Source organism: Nematolebias whitei, chromosome 20 (genome assembly GCF_014905685.2).
Source record: "Nematolebias whitei isolate Nwh7 chromosome 20, NemWhi1, whole genome shotgun sequence".
NCBI classification, from domain to species: domain Eukaryota; kingdom Metazoa; phylum Chordata; class Actinopteri; order Cyprinodontiformes; family Rivulidae; genus Nematolebias; species Nematolebias whitei.
The window spans coordinates 13,913,905-13,924,367 of record NC_056517.1 but is presented as its reverse complement, the minus strand read 5'-3'; the positions used below and the strand labels follow the sequence as shown (position 1 = coordinate 13,924,367).

At 40.0% G+C, this 10,463-nt stretch overlaps 1 protein-coding gene across 1 annotated transcript in view; it reads right to left on the bottom strand.

The window, feature by feature from the left end:
* The window catches only part of LOC119426845 (partitioning defective 3 homolog), a gene marked incomplete in the record, with an annotated part of 408,661 nt that overhangs the window by 331,254 nt on the left and 66,944 nt on the right, over positions 1-10,463 (bottom strand).

Below are 10,463 nucleotides of genomic sequence, written 5' to 3'. Positions count from 1 at the left end.
GTGTGTGTGTGTGTGTTTGTGTGTATGTGTGTGTGTGTATGTAAACAATCTAACATTAATTGAAATCCTGAAACTTTTTCTGCTTAAGAATTTGAGAACAAAGCGGAGGCTGGCATCTGTACAATTAGAGGAAAATTGTATTCATTATTGTACACCTCATCTCCAATCCAATTAGAGGTTTGACCTGCACAGGATGGGAATCTAAAATGTACTCTCAAGATGGTGGCAAGTGATAGGCAGAGGAGAATAAAAGTGAAATTTCAGATTGGGACTTATGATGTTGTGCTGGGCATTGAGGGTTGGGGGCTCAATGTGGCTCTAGGAGATAATAATTTTAAATAGACATAATTTTCTGCCTCAGAGTGCAGCTGCCAAGGATGCATATGCAATGCTTTCAAGTCTGATATGAAATATTACTGGCAGTAATATGCCTGTGTGCATCTCTGTAGGGACCATTGCCTGCCAGTCTTCTTCATCTGCCTGACCGCGTGACCATGCATGTCTATGTTGTTAACACAACTGTCATTCACAACCAGTTTTAGGAGACAAAGGCAAAAAAATAAGAGTTGTGTATTATCATTGATTTCAAACACATAATGTATAAAAATTAAAAATAACCCTTGAAACTATATATATATATATATATATATATATATATATATATATACACACACGCAGGAACAAAAATAGCAGGTGGTCCGGCTGGGGGTGGAGTTGGTCCGTGGTTCCTCCCCCAGAAAATTAAAAGAGATGAATAAAAGAATAAAAGAGATGCCATTTCCTGCATTCTGATGTATTTTAACAGGTTGTTAAACATCTATAAACATTTGATTAAATTGATTAAAAACAGGTCTCTCTTGTAAATGACGAGGCTCCGGACTAACAACCTGTGTAAATTAAGGTTGAATTGAAATTACTATTTTAGAGAGCAGTGAATTATAGCAGCTCCGATTCGGTCAAGCGTCCCAACCCCCCCTAACACCCCCACACCCACGCACACACACACACACGCATGCACAAACTTCACTGTCCGACCTGAACTCTTCTCAGCTGAATTCAGTCCTGCGTGTTGTACTGCTCCGATCTCTATCACCACTGCCTTCAGGTGCTTCAATTCTCCGTTGTGCAGCTAAGGACAATCCATCCATTTATTTTAGATAATAAATTGCCTTTTCGACATTTTAATTGCTGTTATTTTGACTAATTTTGAAACGTGATGTGAATAATACACATCAAACATTTCACTCGTATTTTTATTTTTTTTACTGTAAGCTTTTTTGTTTATTTTCTTTGAAATATAATATATATTTAAAATATATAAGTGAAGCGGGCGCTGTACAGGTCTGTCGTGGTGAAGAGAGAGCTGAGTCAAAAGGCGAAGCTCTCAATTTACAGATAGATCTACGTTCCAACCCTCATCTATGGTCATGAGCTTTGGGTTGTGACCGAAAGAACAAGATCTCGGATACAAACGGCCTAAATGAGTTTTCTCCGCAGGGTGTCTGAGCTCTCCCTTAGAGATAGGGTGAGAAGCTCGATCATCCGGGAGGGACTCAGAGTAGAACCGCTGCTTCTCCACATCGAGAGGAGCCAGTTGAGGTGGCTCAGGCATCTGGTTAGGATGCCTCCTAGACGCCTCCCTGGTGAGGTGTTCCAGACACATTCCACTGGGAGGAGACCCAGAGGAAGACCTAGGACACGCTGGAGGGACTATGTTTCTCGGCTGGCCTGGGAACGTCTCGGAATTCCCCCGGAAGAGCTGGACCAAGTGGCTGGGGAGAGGGAAGTCTGGGCCTCCCTACTTAGGCTGCTACCCCCGTGACCCGACCCCAGATAAGCGGAAGAAAATGGATGGATGGATGGATGGATGGATGGATGAAATGTATGCAGGAGTTCTGACACAATGACAGTTGTGCACGCTCTGCAGAGCTGTCTGGAGACGCTCCTGTGTGTAAAACGTGCACTGTCTGCAGGGCGCACAGATTAGCAGGCGAAGCTGACACCCCACCCATGTCAAAAATTCCAGTAAATACAATAAGTGGTTAGTGCTGCGTTTGTGATGGTTTGTGATGTTAAAATGTTTGTTTGCGCTGCTTTGGAGTCTGAGACACAGATGAAGGTGGATGAAGGCGCTTCATCCCCGCGGGACATGCGGTCAGCGTCTCTGCTGGCAGCAGTGTGTGTGTGAGCTGGTGCACCTGCTGTAGCAGTAACATCTACACCACAGACATGGACAATGTCTCCTGTCGTTGTAATTTTAATAAATAATCAAAATAAAAATGTGCAATGACTTTGGACTTTTATGGGCAGAGATGTGAGCTGACGGATCCCATTGAACAGTTGCCAGAATGAAAACTATTCAATTTTAAGAATTCATTTAAGGAAATTAGGTCACTTTGTCCTCCAGTAGTCTAAGCTTAAGGCAACATAACATACCAACCCTAACTATAGGACTTATCAAAAAAGGAAACTCTTAAGCCCAGTCTTAAAACTGGACAATGTGTCAGCCTCACAGACAGAAACTGGTAGTTGGTTCCACAAGAGAGGAGCCTGATAATTGAAAGATCTTCCTCCCATTCTGCTTATGGAAACTCTAGGAACCACGAGATAGCCTGCAGTCTGACAGCGAAGTGCTCTGTTAAGAAATTATGGAACAATAAGATCTCAAATATAAGATGGAGCTAGGTTGTTGAGAGCTTTGTAGGTTAGAAGTAAGATTTTGAATTCAATTCTGGATTTAACAGAGAGCCAATGGAGATAAGCTAAAACTGGAGAGATATGATCTCTCCTACTAACTCCAGTTAAGACTCTGGCAGCAGCATTTTGGATCAATTGAATACGTTTTAAACAAGTATTTGGACACCCAGGTAACAAACCATTGCAATTGTCCAGTCTAAATGTGACAAATGCATGGACCAGTTTTTCTGCATCATTTTTAGATAAGATGTTTCTAATTTTAGTGATATTACGCAGGTGGAAAAAGGCAGTTCTAGTAACGTTTTTAATGTGGGGAATAAAAGACAAGTCCTGATCAAAAATAACACCAATATTTTTAACATTAGAGCTGGAGGCCAGATTAATGCCATCCAAGGAGGAGAAAAATTAATTCCTAAATCTGTGTTCAAAAGCAGAAAATTTAGGGTCATCCAGGTTTTTATGTCTTTAAGACATGTTTAGTAGTCTAAGTAGCTGAATGGATTCACTAGGTTTCATGGACAATATAACTGTGTATCATCAGCATAACAATGAAAATGTATCCCATGCTGTTTAATAACATTACCTAATGGAAGCATGCACAAGGTAAAGAATATTGGTCCAAGAACTGAACCTTGAGGAACTCCATAACTAACTTTGGTGTATGATGAAGATTCATTATTTACATTTACAAATTGGAATCTATCAGATAAATATGATTTAAACCTATTTAGAGCTGTTTCTGTAATTCCAATACTGTATTCAAGTCTCTGTAATAGAATATTATGATCATCTGTATCAAATGTAGCACTGAGGTCTAACACGACCAGTGTAGACACCTGTCCATTGTCAGAGGCCATGAGAATATCATTAGTGGAGGGATAGGATTTTTTCTTCTTCTTTTGGCTACTCCCTTCGGAGGGGTCACCACAGCGAACTAAGGGGGGTGCTAGGATGCTTGAGAGAAGTAGAGCTTGTTCTGTTCACACAAGGAGAGCTGTTGGCCAGACTACTTATTTTGCCATGTTCTCTAAAATAATTATTGCATCAAGTGTTTACTTATGCTGATAAACAAAGATGTTTTACAACTCATTAAAATACACCAGAATACATGAAATGGCATCTATGGGGGAGAACCCCCAGACCTCACCCCCACCAGCATAAGCCACCCATATTACAAATGATTCCAATGTTGCACCAGCTTCAGACTCTCCATGCAGGTGTATGAAGTGGCATGAAGCTTGCAGATAAAGCTCAACCCAATCTGCTTGTGGTGTTAGGCAAGCGTTTAATTACTAAAGGAGTTTATTTTCTGATTTGAATAGAACTGTGCTTATAAATTCCTTGAGATTGTGAGCTTCAGGGTTATTCATAAAGCATCTGGGGCTACAATGCTAAATGTCCAGGTTTAACTATACTGACGAGAAAATCTATTCCAAATGTTGTTTTCATTTTAAAAGTGTATTCCAGTAGATTAAATTGTGAATTGTAGTTGCTAGGTTGAGTACAAAACAATTTGAGGCAAGTACAGTATCGACATGGGTGGGCAACAAAATAATTTGTGCAGCCTATAATGCAGTTTTGCAAGTCATGCACAGAAAAATTGGCCAAGATTTTTTTAAGTTGCCCACACAAAACTTACAATTTACTAGGACCACAACTTAAAATGTGCCTATGTTTATGCTAACTATTCTCTAACAGTCACAGCTTGAGATGGTACCTTAAAAATACTCACTTTTTATGTGCAATGTTAATCCTGTTCAGGGTTTCAGAGGGCTGGTGCCAATTTCATCAATCAACAAACAAAAGGTCAGGTATAACATGTGTAATGCATTTTAGTAAAAACATGCTTAGTTTCATGTGACTGATATATAGTATACTGTTAGACTGTGTTCTTTTAAAGGTTAAATTAATGTACCTATGCCCAATTTAAAAAATGAAAGGATGTATAGGAGGAAAGTTAAGTTTCTCACTACATTTCAAAAAGTTTGCTGCTAAGAAAATAGTTCTGAAGACATGTTTCCAAGGGGCTTTGGAACGCAATCCTGTTGTATTTTAAGTAAAGCGTCAAAGACATTCATAAAGACTTCGGGAAGTTGAGTGAAGTTATAAAAATGCGGTACATTACTTCTACATTAAACATGATTTACTTTTAATTTGCTATTAGATTATTGTCAGGAAACATGTTCATGAGTAGTCACAGGCTAACAAGCTGGAATGAACTTGTGTTATAGCAGGAAAATAATGTCAGCTGCTCATTGAAGCACATAAATGCAACAGTCTGTTTCCCAAATGTAAGCTCTGGCTTAGTATGTCTTAAATGTCCTTCTGAAGTTTAAAGCTGCTCTGCATCACTTCACTTCACTTTTTCCGCGTTAATAAAAGTGCATATGGGATACCTTCAGAGTCAAACCATCCATCCATTATCTTTACCCGCTTATTCCTTTTTGAGTCACAGCGTCACTGGTGCCCAAATCCAGCCATCACCATGTGAGAGACAGGGGGCACACTGGACAGGTCACAAGTCCATCGCAGGGACACAGAGACAAATAAGACAAATGGCTTATTTACTCTCTCACTCTGACTTGGGGACAATTTAGAGTTGTAGTGGACTAGGCCCATGTCAAAAACTAAGTCTAAGGTCAAAAATCTTGACCTTAAGAACCTTGTGGGACAGGGACTGTCATTTCATTGATTTGAACTCAGAAATACAGGTTCACCCATCCTGAGACTTTCTTTCTTGAAGATTCAAGTGAAAAGAACACTCTCTTTTTATTATCATTACTATTTTTCAAATGTTGATAATCAAAGTGTCTTAGTTCAAACCATTTTAGATGTGGCAGTGAACTAATCAATTTTATTAACTGTGTAATGATTTTTATTCTCATGTCAAAGCTGTAACAGAGTAATTATGCCTTTTCTGATTTCTGCTTTTGAATGAGCAAGTGTAAGTTGGTCCAAGGTTGGAGTCAAACGCAAAACAAGTTGTTATGTTAAAACTGTCATGTTTTTAGAATCCTCTCAGACGTAATATAGAGGTTTTTGGCACCTGTTTCTGAAACGCGCCAAAACAAAACTCTCTCTGTCTGTGAGAACATTTCTGATCTTTCCATAACAATTCTTGTTTTTCGTCTAACCTCTTACGTCACAAAACACACCCCGTCTGGTTGTTTCTGTCCAATGGGGATACTCCCAAAAGTGAACCGGAAACAGCTCTTTAAAATGTCAGTACTTCCTGGTCTAGTAAGTTCGGATGGAGTGCTGTTGGAGTTCTGCTGGATACACAGTCCAATCGGTGTGTTCAGTCTCTGCTCGGGTGCTGTTTCTGCACAGTTCTGTTCTGAGAGTTCAGTTCTGTTGAAGCTCTGGAGAAGTTCTGTTCTGTTCAGTTCTGCTCAGTTCTGTGAGAGACGGGATGATCCTGACATGACAACAAGCTCTTCCGAGTTCCATGGGAATATAACACCTTTCACTCGCCACTACTTCTGACGAGCTACAGCCATACTAAGGAGACGCTGGACAGGTAGCGTTAACGGAACACCATATCTGCTGATTATCATCAGAAAGGTAATGGGTCAAGTTTCCTACCAAGCGTACCGAGGCGAGCTGGGTTTCTGATGGAGAGTGTCGATTCTGGTGAACACTTACTTCCCCTCACACACCCTCTTACTCCCTCTTAACTTCTTTCATCTTTAAACTTTTCTCTCAAGTAGAAATTCTTCCAGATATTTTAGAAATGTCTGTGTAAAATGCTCACCCACATCCATGTGGGTAAAAGATCATAATTGTACAGTTTCATAAATGTCTGTGGTGAAGCAACGGAAAAATCATGGCCGTATGATTTTTCCTGATTGATTGCTTATGTTGTTATTTTCATAATTTGCCAAATTAATGTAAATGTTTGATGTTAAATTTTGATTCTGTAAATAAATGACCGCATTCATTTTGATGGGTCAAACATAAATGACGTCTCACGTTTGCATTTCCTTAAATTCAATGCACGTTTTATTCAGTCCAGAAAAATGAGGAATCCGTGTTAAATGATGAATATATCTGAGCATCTGTTCATCTACAGAGTTACCAATCAGTCTAACATGCATGTTTTTGGTCTGTGGGAGGAAACCGGAGTACACGGAGAATACTTACGCATGCACAAAGAGAACATGCAAACTCCACCCAAAAAGGACTCCGACCGGGGTATGAACTGGGGCGACTTGCTCACTGAAAGGCAGCAACTCTACCAACTGCACCACCGTGTTGCCCCCTTCTGAGTAAAATGTACTTCAAAATGACTGCACGTATTGTGTGTGTTTATCAATCAACCTTTATTTATACAGGTAAATCCCATTGAGCCTCGAGGACTCATTTACAAGAGAGACCTGATTTCAACAAAGAAAGATGACAACAATGGACAACAGCAACAACAATAAGCAGTTATAAAAAATACTACAGTTTTTTTTTTTTGTTTTTTTTTTAACAAATAGGATGGCTAAAAGGAAAAAGGTAACAAAACAAAAAAAACAGCTAGATTCCAAGACAAATGTATAAAACTAAAAACAGGAACATGTCTGCATTGGTCCCTGCCAGGAGTCCAACAGATTCTTAAAGCCACTTAGAGAGGTCAAGGTCGAGAGCTTCAAATCTTTTTGTAAGATATTCCAGGAAACAGGAGCGGAGTAGGAGAAGGCCCTTTTGCCTAGTTCAGTCCTCACTGAGGGAACACTGCAGGTAATAATGTCCTGAGAGCGCACTCCGTAGCTGCACTCACGCAGAGACATGTAGGAGGAGATGTATGAAGGCAGCAGACCATGAAGTGATTTAAAGATGAAAATGTACCAGTGAGAGAGTCTGCGTGAAGTTAATGATGTCCAGTTAACCAATGAATACAGGGTGCAGTGGTGGGTACGATAATCACAGCCAGTTATGAATCTTAGTGCACCATGATAGACAGCATCCAACATCTGCAGGGTTCTTGTAGGAGCATTCATGTAAATAATATCACCAAAATCAATTGAGGGAAGGAAAGTCACAGATACAAGGTGTTTTCTAGCATTCAGGGTTAGACAGGATCTGTTTCTGAAAAAGAAACCCAGTTTAACTTTCAGTTTCTTTACCAAGTTTTCCACATGGAGCTTAAAAGAAAGATGTGAGTCGACCAAGATACCCAAATATTTATAGGAATCAACAAACTCAATGGGGACACCATTTGAGGATAAAATCAGAGGAAGAACTGCTGGGACCAACTTCCTATTTGAAAAAAGCATCCCTTTGGTTTTTTCGGCATTTAGGACAAGTTTGAGGCGGAACAAATCTGTCTGGATGATGTTGAATGCAGATTTCAGAAGCTGGAAAGCCTTAGCAACTGTTTTAGCTCGACAATAAACAACTGTGTCGTCAGCATAGAAATGTATGGATGCATTAGGGATGTTTTTACCTACATTATGTATGTAGATTGTAAAGAGGGTGGGTCCTAAGACTGAGCCTTGTGGTACACCATTGTTGAATGTTAAATAACTGGAGGAAGTACCATTATGTTGAACACATTGCCTCCGGTCTGAAAGATAGTTAGAGAACCAACCAATGGTGTGATCTGAGAAACCGATTTCTGAGAGTTTATGACACAAGATGTTATGATCCACAGTGTCAAAAGCTTTAGACAGGTCTAAGAAAAGTGCAGCACAATAATCTTTAGCATCCAGTGCTTCAACAACGTCATTAAGAACCTTCAGTGAAGCAGTGGTTGTGCTGTGTTGTTTCCTGAAACCAGATTGATGTGGAGGTAAGATGTTAAATGAGTCCAGGTAATTTTTGATTTGAGAGTTTATCAGTTTTTCTAGAACCTTGGCTAAAATGCAGAGTTTAGAGATTGGTCGATAGTTGTTCAGTGAGGTGGGGTCACCTCCCTTCAGCAAAGGAAGAACAAAGGCTGTTTTCCAAGTGTCTGGGATGGAGTTTTGTCTTATGGAGAGATTGAAGATGTGGGTCACAGGGACTGTGATGATATGAGCAGCCAGCCTTAAGAAATAAGGTGGAAGTTCATCTGGACCTGCAGATTTTTTAGGATCAAGATCTTTTAACAGTTTATTGACCTCACTGACTGAGAACGGAGAAAAAGAGAAGGTGTGATTAACTGAGGATTGACTTGTAGGAGGGATTTGGTTTGTAGAAGTTTGGTTATTAAGTGAAGTGGCTGATTTTCCATTAGTAACTGTGTCAAATAAAGAACCAGAAGCAACAAAATGTTTGTTGAAACAGTTCAGGATCTCGTGCTTCTTTGACATAGGAGCAGAGTTGACGAGAAGTTGTGATGGGAGGTCAGATGATTGGGGGGTGCCTGAGAGAGATTTAATTGTTTTCCAGAATCTGTTAGGGTCATTTAGATTTTTGGAAGTCTGAGATAAGAAATAGTTGCGTTTTGCTGCTTTGACAGAAGTTGTACATTTATTCCTCATCTGTCGGAAACTCAACCAGTCAGTGTCTGAGTCAGATTTTCTCGCTGCAGCCCAAAGATGATCTCTCCTGTGCAGGAGGTCAGCTAGCTCTGGAGTAAACCAGGGGCTGTCTCGTCCCTTTATTCTGAACTGACAAAAAGGAGCATGTAAGTTCAGGAAATAAATGAAATTATTATGGAAATAGTTCCAAGCAGAGTTCACATCATCAGTTAACAGAATACGATGCCAGTCAAAGTGAGACAGATCCCAGAGGAATGACTGTTCACAGAAATGTTTCAGATCCCTTTTTTTAATTAATCTGGGCTTAGAAGGTGGAAGTTTAATATTTCTTAAAGCCGCTGTCACACAATGATCACTCAAAAGATCAGCGAATACACCTGTACCAGGGAATTTGTGAGGCATATTAGTTAGAAACAGGTCTAAGATGGAGGAATTGTCAGGGTGGCTTTTATTTAATCTGGTGGGGGAGTCGATCAGTTGGGATAAATTAAAAGACAAGCAACATTCCTTGAATTTGTCACAGAGGGGGGTCGACTTACACCAATCAATGTTGAGATCTCCAGCTAAAAAGACCTCTGTGAATTTTAAATTACCAAGGAATTCCTTAATGGCATTTAATGCCTCAGGTGAAGCTGTGGGGGGGGCGGTAGCAGCAGACTACAGTTAAAACCTGGCCTCCATTCAAGGTGATGTTTACAGATAAGGCTTCAAACTGATTTGGAATTGTTTTGGAAGTCACAATACTTGAAACCAGGGTATCTCTAATGTAAATAATGACTCCACCCCCTCTTTTTTGACGATCACAGCGGTAGATGTTAAATCCATTGATTGCCACGTCATTATTCATTACAGATTTGTTGAGCCAGGACTCAGAAATAAAGATAACATCAGCCCCAGAAAAACTGACCAGGATTTTCACAGCATCAAGTTTTTTCAGAAGGCTACGAGCGTTTACATGCAGAAAATGAAGCCCAGAGGCGTTTTTAAAGTCATTTGGTGTGCTGTAATTAGTGGGGGGTCCAGGGTTGGGCTGAATACCTGAGAGCAGTAGCAACATTATTATCAGACATTTTCTTGAGTTTTTTGTGACTGATGTGTGATTACAGGAGTTAACAGTGTGGCAATTATCCCCCATAATTGAACCATGAGAAACATTAATGAAGACGTGATCATTCAGAACCCAAAAACAGTGAAAGTTGCAGTGATGGACAGATTCAGGTATATTAACAAGATTCAGTGACTCCAGATAATCTGAGAACTGAAAATAGTGACAGTAATATGAATGATGCAGAAAAGATTCAGACCATAAAATGTCAC